General features: G+C 38.1%; 1 long non-coding RNA gene across 1 annotated transcript in view; it reads left to right on the plus strand.

Annotated features, from left to right (window-relative positions):
• Positions 1 to 17,146, plus strand: part of LOC130707665 (uncharacterized) — a 513,593-nt gene that overhangs the window by 482,458 nt on the left and 13,989 nt on the right. The window lies entirely within an intron of this gene.

Raw genomic sequence — 17,146 nt, forward strand, 5'->3', positions numbered from 1 at the left:
AATGAATGACAGCATGATACTGTGATTGTAACCCCAGAGGTTGATTCCACACTCTGTTTTTTTCCCCAAAGTGTCGTAGTAACTTGGGTCGCATGATAAGAATTTGATTTCTGGTCTTTCCACCCAACAATCTTGCTGTATAACAAATCAAAACTGAATCTCAAGCTGATGCTCTTGCCCTGCCACCCTCTGAGTTGTTTACTTAGTAACTAGAATGGGTTTGTTCTGATCCAGCCACAGCAAACACCCTAGGCAAATATCACACTGTCAGTATGCCCCTACCCATTGCCTTGGTGGTTCATCTCTCCTCTTCTGACACCTTCTTCAGGCACCATTGTGCTGTCCCTGGCCCACACAGGTCTTCCTACCACCAGGTCACACACAAGGCAACAGCTTTTAACTTTGACTTTTAAGACTTCCTTCTCCCATCAGATTTTATTTGTCTAGTTTTCACTCCCTTTGGGGTGTTCTTCAAAGAAAAGTAATGGAGAAGAGTGACGCTCCATGAATGAACTAAATATATGACTTTGGACTCATTTACATAACTTTCTAAACTGCTAAGCAAAAAGGCTATATTTAAGTCCAATACAAACACCTTGTCCTAACATGCTTCAGCCCCCATTGCAGGAGGAGATGATTGTTATGTTGTGTTTAAAGGCTGAAAGTAAAGGAAGGAAACCTTAAGCCACGTAAATTGAAAATAAATATTATTTTTCTCTAAGGCTCACCAGTGTAAAAAAAATCTCCTTTCAAGGAACAAACTTTGTTATTAGTTCTCAATGTGCCAAAAAGTCAGCAATGGTAGCCCCTACTTTACACCTCCCCTAAAAGAAATAAGTGGATGCTTTTTCTCATATTGTAAACTCAGCATTATTTAGAATCTCTTCTAAACTTCCAGCATTGTAGGGTTCAAAAATATTTGTTTCCAGCTCAAAAATAAGTAGAGAGATTTGGTTTTGAAAATATTTTTGGCAGTTTGTTTAAATAAAAGTTTTAGAAATCTTAATTCAGTAATTCAAATCCTTTATGGTGTTTTCCTAAAAATACATCTCAATGCCTAAAAGGTATCTTAAAATGACTGGAATGGTGACTATGGCCATTAGCAGCACACAAGTGTCAAAACACCATATACAGCTGGCTTTGGCTTTCCTGATTGAGCCCAGGAAATGTAGAGGAAGAAAATATCTGAATAAAAGGGCATAAGTCATCTACAGTTGATGTAGTTCTTTTTTTTTTTTTTTTAATTTTTATTTATTATTTATTTATTATGTTTATTTTTGGCTGTGTTGGGTCTTCGTTTTTTTGTGTGAGGGCTTTCTCCAGTTGCGGCGAGTGGGGGCCACTCTTCATCGCGGCGCGCGGGCCTGTCACTATCGCGGCCTCTCCCGTTGCGGAGCAGAGGCTCCAGACGCTCAGGCTCAGCAGTTGTGGCCCACGGGCCCAGTTGCTCCGCGGCACGTGGGATCCTCCCAGACCAGGGGTCGAACCCGTGTCCCCTGCATTGGCAGGCAGATTCTCAACCACTGCGCCACCAGGGAAGCCCCTGATGTAGTTCTTGACTCTTTTCAAAGCATTTGGGAGAAGAGAATGGACAAACCAGAAGTAGGCTGACAATGGAATACTTTCCATGGAAGGGATATTGTTTCTCTCTCTCTATTTAGTGAGCCTTTCTTCCTTACTATCATTTAGTTTTTCTTAACAGTTAAAGTTGGGTACTAGCTTTCCAGTGTAATCACTTTGACTGTCAAGTAAGGGAAGTAGCCTTAGCTAGCCATTTCTCCAAATGTACCTTAGTGATTTGATAAACATTTCTAGAAAAAGTACTGTAGGAAGATTATTCCCTAACACAAACCTGCCCAGCTTGCATGCTTAGGACTACCTGTAGCATTCATCATGGTGTTCTCCATCTCACTGTCCGTTAGCACCTTGGGAGACAGAGGTCGAAATGTTTCCTGAGGGAGGTTTGTCACCTCGAATCATTGGAAATCTGTGAATTCCCTCCTTTCCAGACATACTACTAAATCCCTCCATATATCCTGCTTGTTCTTTTTCCTTTCAACTGATTTTAAAAAGTCAAGAATTAGTTAACTTTGGAAGTTCTTTGAGATTGGAGATTATGAGACAGGTACTTCTGCTTTATTTGGGAAAATGGTAGCTTCTGTGTTTCTATTTAATATAACCTGTTCCTGATTGCAAAAGTAACACTATCTTGTTGTTATACATAAAAAAGGAAAAAAACATCTCACCACCCAAAGACAACTACAGGTCATCAGGGGTGTGTGTGTACGTGCCTGTGTGTGTGTGTCTGTCTGTGCACACATGCATATTCAAAGGCATCCTGAAAATATGATTTTTGAACCCATATATTGTACCAATGTATGAGCATTTACACACATCATTAAAAACAGTCTGTATGAGTGATATTTAGTAGCCCCATAATGTTCCATTGTATGTTTCTCCTACTAGGAGAAATTGTTGACCTTTAATCTTTTTAACCTACAAAAAACGGCAGTTTGACATGGTTCAACCTAGTAAAATTTGCTTAAATTTGTTCCCCAATCATTGGACATTGTGTCTAGCTTTTAAAATGTTAAATAACTGACCTATGAACATTTCTGAACATATTTGTATTTGTTCACGTATTTAACCTTTTCCTCAGAATAATTTCCAAGAAAAGAAAGAATTGATTTAGAAAGTATGAAAAACATGGAGGCTCTTATTACCTATTTTGAAATTCCTTGCAAAGAGGTTGTAGCAATTTATGTTCTTCTTGACTATATATAAGAGTTCCAGTTTTACCCTATCCTCACAAAAATTGAGAATTATAATATTTTTATCTTTGCTAATCCTATAGGTAAATATTATATGCCATATTATTTAACCAGTATGACTATAATTGGCATAATTCATATTTGCTTCAATTTTACTTCAAGATGAAAAAATTCAATTTGTAAATGTATGAAATTAGTTGAGAGGCAAAGTCTAAAACATAAAATAGAATTGGGTTTAATGTGATATTGAATTACTCTCCTATTACCCCAGAGCCACGATAACAGTGTCTTTGGTAAAGTATAGGAAACTACAGAGGTGACAATTTCATTGATACTATCTTTGATTTAATGTGAGAAGAATCTGAGATTTGCCATTGTGAGTAATTCATTTGTATACAAAAATATATGTGTGGATTTGCCATATTTCTTCAGCAAAGGAAATTATTTCTTTCTGTGTTGTTTTTGTTACAAAGCCTCATTTAAAATATGTGTTCTTTTCCTGTCCTTCAAAGTCATTTTAACAGTCAAATACATTTTGAGCATAGCTCATTTGTGAAATGAGCTGGTTCAGATAAAAGATAAAATGCTCTAGTCAGATTGATCAAGAAAAAAATGATAGAAGACACAAATTACCAATATCAGCTATTAAAATAGGAGGAATCACCATGGGTTTTAAAGACATTAAAAGGATAGTAAGAAAGTATTATGCAGTAGTTTATGCCAATACATTTGACAACTTAGATGAAACGGACAAAATCTTAGAAAGCACAAACTATAAAACTTTTTAAAATTGAAGTATATATAGCTGATATATAATGTGTTAATTACTGCTGCATGGCGAAGTGATTCAGTTATACATATATATACATTTTTTAAAATATTTTTTTCCATTATGGTTTACCATAGGATATTGAATATAGTCCTCTGTGCTATACAGTAGGACCTTGTTGTTTATCCATTCTATACACAAAAGTTTAAATCTGCTAACCCTAACCTCCCACTCCATCCCTTGCCCAGCCTCCTCCCCCTTGACAACCACCAGTCTGTTCTCTACGTCCATGATTTTGTTTGTTTCATAGATAGGTTCATTTGTGTCATACTGTAGATTCCACATATAAATGATATCATATGGCATTTGTCTTTCTCTTTCTGAGTTACTTCACTATGATAATCTCTAGTTGCATCCATGTCGCTGCAAATGGCATTACTTCTTTTTTCTTAATGGCTGAGTAGTATTCCATTGTGTGTGTGTGTGTGTGTGTGTGTGTGTGTATGTGTGTGTGTATACACCACATCTTCTTTATCCATTCATTTGTTGATGGACATTTAGGTTGTTTCCATGTCTTGACTATTGTGAATAGTGCTGCTATGAACATAGGGGTGCATGTATCTTTTTGAATTATTGTTTTGTCTGGATATATGCCTAGGAATGGGATTGCTGGATCATATGGTAATTCATTTTTAGTTTTCTGAGGAACCTCCATACTGTTTTCCACAGTGGCTGCACCAACTTACATTTCCACCAACAGTTATAAAACTTAATCAGGAAAAAAAAGGATACCCTAAAGAGCCCCATATCTATTAAAGAAATCGTAGGAACAAATCTTCTCATATTAGATATGTACTGTATATTGTACATCAAGACAGACAAAAACTAAAATAAAACTCTAAGCCCAGGGGTCTTCACTGGTGAGTTCTACCAAACACTTAGGGAAAAAAATATCTACACCAACGCTTCAGAAAATAGAAGAAAAGGAAGTATTTCTCAGCTCATTTTTTGAGGTCAGTATTACCTGATACCAAAACTGTAGACATTATAAGAAAATAAACTGTAGATCAGTATCCTTCATGAACTTAGACACAAAAAACCTTAACAATGTACCAGCAAATTGCAACCATCAATATATAAAATAGGTAATATATTATGAATTAGTAGAGTTTATTCAGGAATGTGAGATCACTTCAGTTTTCAAAAATTAATCAGTTCATATCTTCATATCAATATCTTGAAAAAAAATAATATGAGATCTCCTTATATGCAGAAAAAGCAAACTTCAAGAACCATTCGTGATTTTAAAAATAAATAACACTCTGATAAACTAGAAGAAGAGAAATTTCTCAACCTGATAAAGAACATCTACAAAATATCTGCAGCTATCATTATATGTAATGATGAAACACTAATTGCTTTCACTCCCTAAGATCAGGAAGAAGGCAAGAATGTCCATTCTTATCACATGTATTCAACATTGTACTGTATGTACTAGCCGCTGCAATAAGACAAGTTAAAAATAAATAAAAGGCATACAAATTGCAAAGGAAAAGACAAAATTGTCTTTATTCACAGACAACATGATTGTACACATAGGAAAATCTGAAAGTAAAATATACTGGTTAATAAACTAGATGTGGTTCAGATCACCCAGGGAGAGAGGATAGAATAGAAACAGAACAAAATCTAGGATTGAGTTTACAAAGACCCAAAGTTTAAAGGCTGGGTAGAGGAAGATAAATCTAGGAAGGAGAAAAAGGAATGGTTAGCAAGATATGAAGGAGAAAAAGGAATGGTTAGCAAGATATGACTCTTGATGAAGAGAGACTCATCAAAAAGTACCTTTTCTGAAAAATGTGTGCTTAATATCACTCTTGATGAATTGAAATATCTTAAAAATAGGAGCAGTTGTAATGAGAAGTAATTAAGCAAATAAGGATAAGTAAGTGAAAGTGATTTTAGATATTAGAGATGATGTCACACAGATTGTGTCTTTTTCAAAAGAAAATAATTTTAAATTTTGTTTAATGCTTTTATTTCTTGTCCTAAATTCTACTTTATGTGACAATCATTTTACTAATGCTCCTTTATTTTTTCCAGTCATCATTAATTTATAATTTTTAAATCTGCTCTTCAAGTTTCTCTTTTATAAATTTATTTTTTATTTATTTTTGGCTGCGTTGGGTCTTCGTTGCTGTGCGCGGGCTTTCTTTAGTTGCAGTGAGCAGGGGCTACTCTTCATCGCAGTGCGCGGGCCTCTCACTATCGTGGCCTCTCTTGTTGAGGAGCACAGGCTCCAGACGCGCAGGCTCAGTAGTTGTGGCGCACAGGCTTAGTTGCTCCGTGGCATGTGGGATCTTCCCGGACCTGGGCTCGAACCCGCGTCCCCTGCATTGGCAGGCAGATTCCCAACCACTGCGCCACCAGGGAAGCCCAAGTTTCTCTTTTATATTCTATTTTGTTGCTATAGTTATAACTACAGAAAATATTTAGAATAGTCAAAGGAATGGTTTTGAAGAGAAACAAAGGATCTTGTTTTAATTATTAGATAAATATAGAGAAGACAAACAAAATATTAGCCGTGATCATCTCTGACTATTTAGATTTCAGATACAATTTTCATGCATCTTTGTATTAACTAAATGTTTTAAGATGAACATATATTACTTTTATAATTTGAATTGTTATAAAGCATTACTGCAATTTAAAACAAGGAGACACCATTTTTCACCTGTCCTATTTTCTTGTTTATTGATCAGTTGTTTCCTCTTTTTGAGTTATCTTCTATGGTAGTTTTCCCTTTTTATACTGGATTGTTGGCCTTTTTCAAACTAATTTGAAGGCACGCTCTATATATTTATTGTCTCTTTTCTGTTATACAGGTTATTTATATTTTATCCCAGTTTATCATTTTGTTTTAATTTTATTCATGTCATTATCCATATTACAGTTTTAATTTGTATGTAGTAAAATCTGTCAGTTCTTTGCTGTGTGTCTTATTGGTTCATGTGAAATTATTTTGACAGGAAAAAAAATGATAATAAATGCACAGCTTTAGACATAAATTGTGATATATCTACCTGATTGAAAGCCATGCAGCAAACAAGAATTATTTAGTAACATTAAAAATGTTTATAATTTCTTGCTAATAATATAGTAAATGCAAACAATATGAATCCATATTTTTACTCTATGTACATATAGCTCAACACATAGGAAACCAAGACTGAAAATGCATAAATAGCAATTATCTCTGTGTGGTATAAGCATAGATGACATCATTTTCTTCTTTGCACTTTTCTGCATTTTTCAGTTTTGTTGTTTCCTGTACCATACCTGAAAATAGCTTTTAAAATAAGAAAAAAGTCTTTAAAAGGTATTTTAAAAATAAATATAAGAACATATATGAAAGTGATTATAATGAAATGATATACAAGGTTAAGTTAATGAATGGATAAGTGGGAGTTAAGGGAAAGAGACTAAAATGTTTCTAAAGTTTTGAAGCTGGAAGCCTAAAAATATGGTGGTGCCCTTGACAAATGAAGGGTGTGGGAGGAGGACAACATGAGGAAAAGTCGAAGAGGTCTACCTTAGACATGCTGAGTTTCTATTGACAGTGTACTGTCCACGTACACATAAGTCATTTGGAAATGTGGGACTGGAATTCAAAGTGAGAGATAACAGACATAAAAAGTCACATGAAATGAAGTAAAATATGAGAATTCTGAGAATAGAGCAGTTGATTCCACAGGAGATATATCAAGAGAGCTTAGTCCTTAGGAAACACTTCCATTGGAGGGACAGGAAGAGCACCTAGAAAAGGAGACAGAGCTGAGAAAGGAAACTCTGGATGACACAGACCAAGTTATCTATCTTGGCAATGATGGAGACAGGGAAGTTTTCACTGAGCACGTGAACATCCTGCCGTGGTCAAGAATGTGACTTTATTTCTGCTCTCATGCTTCTGAGTGGGAATAAATATGCCAGAGTGCTCCCATCCACCTTTCATCCTAAAGATCCCCGCCTAGACTTTTCTACAACCAATTCTACAGTTCTACAACCAATATGTATGTATCTTCCAAATCCAGAATAAGAGGGGAGCATTTGGAGATAGAGACCAGGAGAATTCGAGAGTTAGGTGGTACCGGGGCAATGAAGTTCTCTCTTTAGAGAGGGGAAGGAGCAATATTTACTCCTGTCTCCTGACACCCCGACAGAAGGAGACAGATTTCTCTACTACCAGGGTCTGATTCTGGAGAGAAGAGAACTGAGAAGGAATAGGGAATCCAAGTAATGACAAAGACTGAGTTTCCCATTACTTAGAAGAGTATGGAAGAAAGACCTTGAAGACCCAAGTCAGAGTAAACATCTGAGTCCTGCCACAGGTCTTTAGTGGGAGAGATAAAAACTTCCCCCTTGCCTGAAACACATGTCAACAGGAACGCCAGGCATGGCTGATCTCTATCAGCTTGCCAAGGCCAAGCCCCACGCTATTCCAAGGGCTGGATCTGAGTGACCAGCAACTCCTTTAACCCCAAGGCCAGCTCTCCTTTCAACACCGATGTCTGCATGTTTCATTTTGTTTTTGTTGTTTCCTTCCCGCATTAAAGATGAAGGGGACAAACAAGGGCTTTTTTTCTATTTTAGGAAGTTAGGCAAAGATCAGGCTCTATGAAAGAGAAAGAGATTGAGTCAAAGATATGGAAAAGTTAAAAAATACTAAAGAGCTAAAGAAAGAAGAATATAGATCCAGAATGGGAAACAAATCTCAAGATTCCTCAAACTTAGAAAAGAAAATTTGCTTTGCAATTAAACACATACTTGCCCCAAAGATGACATAACAAACCATTGTCTGCTTGGACATATTGTGATTGGTTTTCCTGGGGACAGAGCAGAAGAGTCAGGGGTCAACACCATTGATACCACTTAGGGAAGTTGGAGGCAAAGCAAAAAACCTCAGTGGTAATAATTGGAGCAACAGCCTTCTTAGGAAAGGAGGGCTTATGCATTTTTCCCTTAAATGTAAAATGAAAAACAAATATTAAAAATGAACAGAAATTTTATTTCTTTTTAAACTATAGTTGCTCTTGGAAACAAGTACCAAGGACACTTTGTTCATTGCCGCAGGCCTAATAAATTTAAGGCACCAAACGTGTAATTGGAAGTTTATCATTTGGAAAGATCTTTCTCTTTAAAAGCATAGGCATCCACTAGCAGTCGGTTGGTGTCAAGCAAACAGCCAAGCCAAATAGCAGTTGCTTACTGTTTGGCATGCAGGTGGTAGGGCCATCAAACCGTTTTTCAGAGAAGTCCACAGCTCCCTGTGGAATACCTGGGAGGAGGAAAGGGAACAGGAGTTTGGAAGGGAGGGTGGCGGGACCATCACGGAACCATGGAAAGAATGCCAGTACATGTATTGGGATTGGGGACGGAGAAGTGTTACAACTTTTAAATCTAAATTAAAAAGGCAAATATTTCTTAAGTAGATATTGATACAGGAGATGACTTACAACCATAATAATGGGCAATATTTATTGAGTACTTGGTGTGTGCCAGATAACATGCTAAGCACTTTAAATGTTGTATTGAATTCTCAAAACAACTCAGTTTTATTGATGGAAACTATGATTTTTAGTGAGATGGAGTAACTCACTACTGTCTACATCACATAACCAGCGGCAGAACCAACAATTAAACCTACATGAGTCTGGCTTCAGTACCACACTTTTGCAAACCACCACCTCTTTCCCACCACACACTCAACTGAAATGAAAGGGTCTTGTTTGTCTCAATCTTGCTTATATATTTTGAGATACAGTGAGAGCTGCTTCCTATCCCTATTCTTTTTAGAATTCACCAAGAATAAGAGAATTCAGTCAAAATTGCTGAGACAAGCTCCCCTGGCTGAGTGAGAGGCAGTCTGGAAGTTTCTGCTTCTTTTGAGTGGCTTTTTCTCACAGTCCATAGTTAAGGCAAAAATGATTAGGTGTATTTCAGGATGTGTGGTTTCAGTGGACACTCCTAAAGCATGCAAAAGAAGGGACTGTAAATAAAGCAGACACACAGATGGTAAGAAATACTGGTCCTTTCCCTAATACTCAGTTAATCTCTACCTCTCAGGTACTGTCCTGACTTCATCCAAACACATCCCAGTTTTCACCTGGAGAGGCTGAAAACATACAGAGGAGTGGTCTTTTCTTCTTCCTCCTCTGCTTCATCTCCAAGGGAAGACTCATTGATAGGGTGTGTGTGCATGCGTGCGTGTGTGTCTGTCTGTCTGTCTGTCTGTCTGTCTCTGTGTCTGTTACTCCACATGCTGCTTATTTTCCTGTTTGTGCGCCTTTCCTAGAATGAGTTAAGGCCAAGAACTGAAAATTTAGGACTAAAGCTACTTCCTAACACCAGTTTCACAGCAACAGTTGATGGTGATTGATGTGCTCTGTCTCTTGAAACATTTGGGAACATTCAGTTCCTTGCCCACAATTGCACAGTTAGTGAGAGGCACACGGCTCACATACAGGGCTAGCTGATTCTAATGCCTGAGCTCTTAAACACTAATCATACTGATGTCAAATCATCGGTTACAAAAGAGGAAGTCAACATAGTATCACAAGCAGAGAGAATCCCTGTATTCACGAGAAATGGAAAGATGGACTATCCACTCCTCCACTTGCTCCGTGTCCTGTATGACCTGTAACAGCTCCTGTCTCCTCCACCTGACGCTCCCCACTGGGGTTCTAGTGACTCCCCACTCCCCTTGTCCCTTGAGGCTGAGGGGCAAATGCTCCCCACCCTCCACGGCCCCCTATGGCTTCCCTGCACTCTGCCCAAATCTTTGGGCATCATCTCTTCATTAAACTCTCCTATGTTATCCATTTTAAGGGTTCATCTTTTTATTGCCAGTACCCTGACTGATTCACTCTTACAATATTATATTTAAAAATAGAAAACTACATTACATCTACATTCTGACAGTCAAGAAATTTTATACCAGAGACCTTCAAGATGGCGGAGGACTAAGACGTGGAGATCACCTTCGTCCCCACAAATACATCAAAAATACATCTACATGTGGAACAACTCCTACAGAACACCTACTGAATGCTGGCAGAAGACTCAGACTTCCCAAAAGGCAAGAAACTCCCCACGAATCTGGCTGTGTGGCTGACAGGGTCTTGGTGCTCCGGCCAGGTGTCAGGCCTGTGCCTCTGAGGTGGGAGAGCCGAGTTCAGGACACTGGTCCACCAAAGACCTCCCAGCTCCACGTAATATCAAATGGCAAAAGCTCTCCCAGAGATCTCCATCTCAACGCTAAGACGCAGCTCCACTCAATGACCAGCAAGCTACAGTGCTGGACACCTGAAGCCAAACAAGTAACAAGACAGGAACACAATCCCACCCATTAGCAGAGAGGCTGCCTAAAATCATAATAAGGTCACAGACACCCCAAAACACACAACCAGTCGCGGTCCTTCCCACCAGAAAGGCAAGATCCAGCCTCAGACTCCAGAACACAAGCACCAGCACCCTCCACCAGGAAGCCTATACAACCCACTGAACCAAACTTAGCCACTGGGGGCAGACACCAAAAACAACGGGAACTACGAACCTGCAGCATGCAAAAAGGAGACCCCAAACACAGTAAGTTAAGCAAAATGAGAAGACAGAGAAAAACACAGCAGATGAAGGAGCAAGGTAAAATCCCATCAGACCAAACAAACGAGGACGAAATATGCAGTCTACCTGAAAAAGAATTCAGAGTAATGATAGTAAAGATGATCCAAAATCTTGGAAATAGAATGGAGAAAATACAAGAAACATTTAACAAGGACCTAGAAGAACTAAAGAGCAAATAAACAATGATGAACAACACAATAAATGAAATTTAAAATTCCCTAGAAGGAATCAATAGCAGAATAACTGAGTCAGGAGAACAGATAAGTGCCCTGGAAGATAAAATAGTGGAAATAATTACCGCAGAGCAGAGCAGAATAAAGAAAAAAGAATGAAAAGAACTGAGGACAGCCTCACAGACCTCTGGGACAACATAAAACACACCAACATTCGAACTGTAGGGGTCCCAGAAGAAGAGAAAAAGAAAGGGACTGAGAAAATATTTGAAGAGATTATAGTTGAAAACTTCCGTAATATGGGAAAGGAAATAGTCAAGTCCAGGAAGTGCAGAGAGTCCCATACAGGATAAATCCAAGGAGAAACACACCAAGACACATATTAATCAAACTATCAAAAATTAAATACAAAGAAAAAATATTAAAAGCAGCAAGGGAGAAACAACAAATAACATACAAGGGAATCCCCATAAAGTTAACAGCTGATCTTTCAGCAGAAACTCTGCAAGCCAGAAGGGAGTGGCAGGACATTTTTTTTTTTTAAGTATTTGTTTTTATTTATTTATTTATGGCTGTGTTGGGTCTTCGTTTCTGTGCGAGGGCTTTCTCTAGTTGGGGCAAGCGGGGGCCACTCTTCATCACGGTGTGCGGGCCTCTCACTATCGTGGCCTCTCTTGTTGCGGAGCACAGGCTCCAGACGCGCAGGCTCAGTAATTGTGGCTCACGGGCTTAGTTGCTCCGTGGCATGTGGGATCTTCCCAGACCAGGGCTCGAACCCGTGTCCCCTGCATTGGCAGGCAGATTCTCAACCACTGCACCACCAGGGAAGCGCAGGACATAGTTAAAGTGATGAAAGGGGAAAAACTACAACCAAGATTACTCTACCCAGCAAGGATCTCATTCAGATTTGATGAAGAAATTAAAACCTTTACAGACAAGCAAAAGCTAAAAGAATTCAGCACCACCAAGCCAGCTTTACAACAAATGCTAAAGGAACTTCTCTAGGCAGGAAACACAACAGAAGGAAAAGACCTATAATAACAAACCCAGAACAATTAAGAAAATGGTAATAGGAACATACATTTCGATAATTACCTCAAATGTAAATGGATTAAATGCTCCAACCAAAAGACATAGACTGGCTGATTGGATACAGAAACAAGACCCATATATATGCTGTCTACAAGCAAACCACTTCAGACCTAGGGACACATACAGACTGAAAGTGAGAGGATGGAAAAAGATACTCCATGCAAATGGAAATCAAAAGAAAGCTGGAATAGCAATCCTCGTATCAGACAAAATAGATTTTAAAAAAAAGACTATTACAAGAGACAAAGAAGGACACTACATAATGATCAAGGGGTCAATCCAAGAAGAAGATATAACAGTTGTAAATATTTATGCACCCAACATAGGAGCACCTCAATACAGAAGGCAAATGCTAACAGCCATAAAAGGGGAAATCGACAGTAACATAATCATAGTAGGGGACTTTAACACCCCACTTTCACCAATGGACAGATCATCCCAAATGAAAATAAAGGAAACACAAGCTTTAAATGATACATTAAACAAGATGGACTTAATTGATATTTATAGGACATTCCATCCAAAAACAGAAGATTCCACTTTCTCTCAAGTGCTCATGGAACATTCTCCAGGATAGATCATATCTTGGGTCAAAAATCAAGCCTTGGCAAATTTAAGAAAATTGAAATCATATCAAGTATCTTTTCCAACCACAATGCTATGAGACTAGATATCAATTACAGGAAAAAAATCTGTAAAAAATACAAACACATGGAGGCTAAACAATACACTACTAAATAACCAAGAGATCACTGAAGAAATCAAAGAGGAAATCAAAAAGTACCTAGAAACAAATGACAATGAAAACACTACGACCCAAAACCTATGGGATGCGGCAAAAGCAGTTCTAAGAGGGAAGTTTTTAGCAATACAGTCCTACCTCAAGAAACAAGAAACATCTCAAATAAACAAACTAACCTTACACGTAAAGCAGTTAGACAAAGAAGAACCAAAAAACCCCAAAGTTAGCAGAAGGAAAGAAATCATAAAGATCAGATCAGAAATAAATGAAAAAGAAATGAAGGAAACAGTAGCCAAGATCAATAAAACCAAAAGCTGGTTCTTTGAGAATATAAACAAATTGATAAACCATTAGCCAGACTCATCAAGAAAAAAAGGAAGAAGACTGACATCAATAGAATTAGAAATGAAAAAGGAGAAGTGACAACTGACACTGCAGAAATACAAAGGATCATGAGAGATTACTACAAGCAACTATATGCCAATAAAATGGACAGCCTGGAGGAAGTGGACAAATTCTGAGAAAAGCACAACCTTCTGAGACCGAACCAAGAAGAAATGGAAAATATAAACAGACCAATCACAAGTACTGAAATTGAGACTGTGATTAAAAACCTTCCAACAAACAAAAGCCCAGGACCAGATGGCTTCACAGGTGAATTCTATCAAACATCTAGAGAAGAGGTAACACTTATCCTTCTCAAACTCTTCCAAAATATAGCAGAGGGGGGAACACTTCCCAACTCATTGTACGAGGCCACCATCACCCTGATACCAAAACCAGACAAAGATGTCACAAACAGAAAACTACAGACCAATATCACTGATGAACATAGATGCAAAAATCCTCAACAAAATACTAGCAAACAGAATCCACCAGCACATTAAAAGGATCGTACACCATGATCAAGTGGGGTTTATCCCAGGAATGCAAAGATTCTTCAGTATACTCAAATCAATCAATGTGATAAACCATATTAACAAATTGAAGGAGAAAAGCCATATGATCATCTCAGTAGATGCAGAAAAAGCTTTTGACAAACTTCAACACCCATTTATGATCAAAACCCTCCAGAAAGTAGGCATAGAGAGAACTTACCTCAACATAATAAAGGCCATATATAACAAACCCACAGCCAACATCATTCTCAGTGGTGAAAAAATGAAACCATTTCCTCTAAGATCAGGAACAAGACAAGATTGTCCACTCTCACCACTGTTATTCAACATAGTTTTGGAAGTTTTAGCCACAGCAATCAGAGAAGAAAAAGAAATAAAAGGAATCCAAATCGGAAAAGAATACGTAAAGCTGTCACTGTTTGCAGATGACATGATACTATACATAGAGAATCGTAAAGTTGCTACCAGAAAACTACTAGAGCTAATCAATGAATTTCGTAAAGTAGCAGGATACAAAATTAATGCACAGAAATCTCTTGCATTCCTATACACTAATGATGAAAAATCTGAAAGAGAAAATAAGGAAACACTCCCATTTACCATTGCAACAAAAAGAATAAAATACCTAGGAATAAACCTACCTAAGGAGACAAAAGACCTGTATGCAGAAAACTGTAAGACACAGTTGAAAGAAATTAAAGATGATACAAATAGATGGAGAGATATACCATGTTCTTGGATTGGAAGAATCAACATTGTGAAAATGACTCTACTACCCAAAGCAATCTACAGATTCAGTGCAATCCCTGTCAAACTACCAATAGCATTTTTCACAGAACTAGAACAAAAAATGTCACAGTTTGTATGGAAACACAAAAGACCCCGAATAGCCAAAACAATCCTGAGAAAGAAAAACGGAGCTGGAGGAATCAGCCTCCTGGATTTCAGACTATACTACAAAGCTACAGTAATCAAGACAGTATGGTACTGGCACAAAAACAGAAATATAGATCAATGGAACAGGATAGAAAGCCCAGAGATAAACCCACGCACATATGGTCACCTTATCTTTGGCAAAGGAGGAAAGAATATACAATGGAGAAAAGACAGCCTCTTCAATAAGTGGTGCTGGGAAAACTGGACAATTTCATGTAAAAGAATGAAATTAGAACACTCCCTAACACCATACACAAAAATAAACTCAAAATGGATTAAAGATCTAAATGTAAGGCCAGGCACTTTCAAACTCTTAGTGGAAAACATAGGCAGAACACTCTATGACATAAATCACAGCAAGATCCTTTTTGACCTACCTCCTAGAGAAATGGAAATAAAAACAAAAATAAACAAATGGGACCTAATGAAACTTAAAAGCTTTTGCACAGCAGAGGAAAACTTAAACAAGATGAAAAGAGAGCCCTCAGAATGGGAGAAAATATTTGCAAACGAAGCAAATGACAAAGGATTAATCTCCAAAATATACAAGCAGCTCATGCACCTCAATATCAAAAACACAAACAACCCAATCCAGAAATGGGCCAAAGACCTGGAGATTGCGCCAAAGAAGATATACAGATTGCCAGGAAACACATAAAAGGATGCTCACCATCACTAATCATTAGAGAAGTGCAAATCAAAACTGCAATGAGGTATCACCTCACACCAGGCAGAATGGCCATCATCAAAAATCTACAAACAATAAATGCTGGAGAGGGTGTGGAGAAAAGGGAACCGTCTTCGTCTGTTGGTGGGAATGTAAATTGATACAGCCACTATGGAGAACAGTATGGAGATTCCTTAAAGAACTAAAAATAGAAGTACCATACAACCCAGCAATCCCACTACTGGGCATATACCCTGTGAAAGCCATAACTCAAATAGAATCATGTACCACAATGTTCATTACAGCTCTATTTACAATAGCCAGGACATGGAAGCAACCTAAGTGTCCATCAACAGTTGAATGGATAAAGAAGATGTGGCACATATATACAATGGAATATTACTCAGCCATAAAAAGAAACAGAATTGAGTTATTTGTAGTGAGGTGGATGGACCTAGAGCCTGTCATACAGAGTGAAGTAAGTCAGAAAGAGAAAAACAAATACCATATGCTAATACATACATATATGGATTTTTTTTAAAGTGGTTCTGAAGAACCTAGGGGCAGGACAGGAATAAAGACACAGATGTAGAGAATGGACTTGAGGACACGGGGAGTGAGAAGGGTAAGCTGGGACGAAGTGAAAGTGTGGCATGGACATATATACACTACCAAATGTAAAATAGATAGCTAATGGGAAGCAGCCACATAGCACAGAGAGATCAGCTCAGTGCTTTGTGACCACCTAGAGGGGTGGGATAGGGAGGATGGGAGGGAGAAGCAAAAGGGAGGAGATATGTGGATGTATGTATATGTATATCTGATTCACTTTGTTATAAAGCAGAAACTAACACACCCTTGTAAAGCAATTATACTGCAGTAAAGATGTTAAAAAAAAAAAAAAAGAAATTTACTACCAGGGAAGTACGATAAAGTCCTCCCTCCTGCTCATTTAATCCCCCCTTCCACACTCTGCCTTTTCCTCTCAGATTCCTTGTACTCCACACTTCACACTCACACCTTTCCACTCTTAGCGCTGTGGCTTTTGATCCATATGATGATGTCCCTCCACCCCCTGCCCACTCCCACCACAGTTACCACCTCTGCCCCTTACCTCCAGAACTGCCCATGGAGCCATCTACATGAGCTAATTTTGTTCACATCTGTGTCAGCTTCAGAGTGCTACCTTAGTGGGGATTTTATTCTGTCAGCATCTCCAAAGGACTTCATTTCCCCCCACTCCTGCCAAATCATAGCGATTCTATCCTTTAAACTCCAGTCGACATCTTACTTCATTTACAAAGCCTTTTATTATAGAAACAGTTTCTATAAAACCTTAGATTCTTTCACACTACAAACCTCAATACAAGCAAATAGTTTTCTCCAGCAATTCATGCATGCTTCAAATTTGTACACT

The sequence above is a fragment of the Balaenoptera acutorostrata genome, chromosome 3 (genome assembly GCF_949987535.1).
Source record: "Balaenoptera acutorostrata chromosome 3, mBalAcu1.1, whole genome shotgun sequence".
NCBI lineage: Eukaryota > Metazoa > Chordata > Mammalia > Artiodactyla > Balaenopteridae > Balaenoptera > Balaenoptera acutorostrata.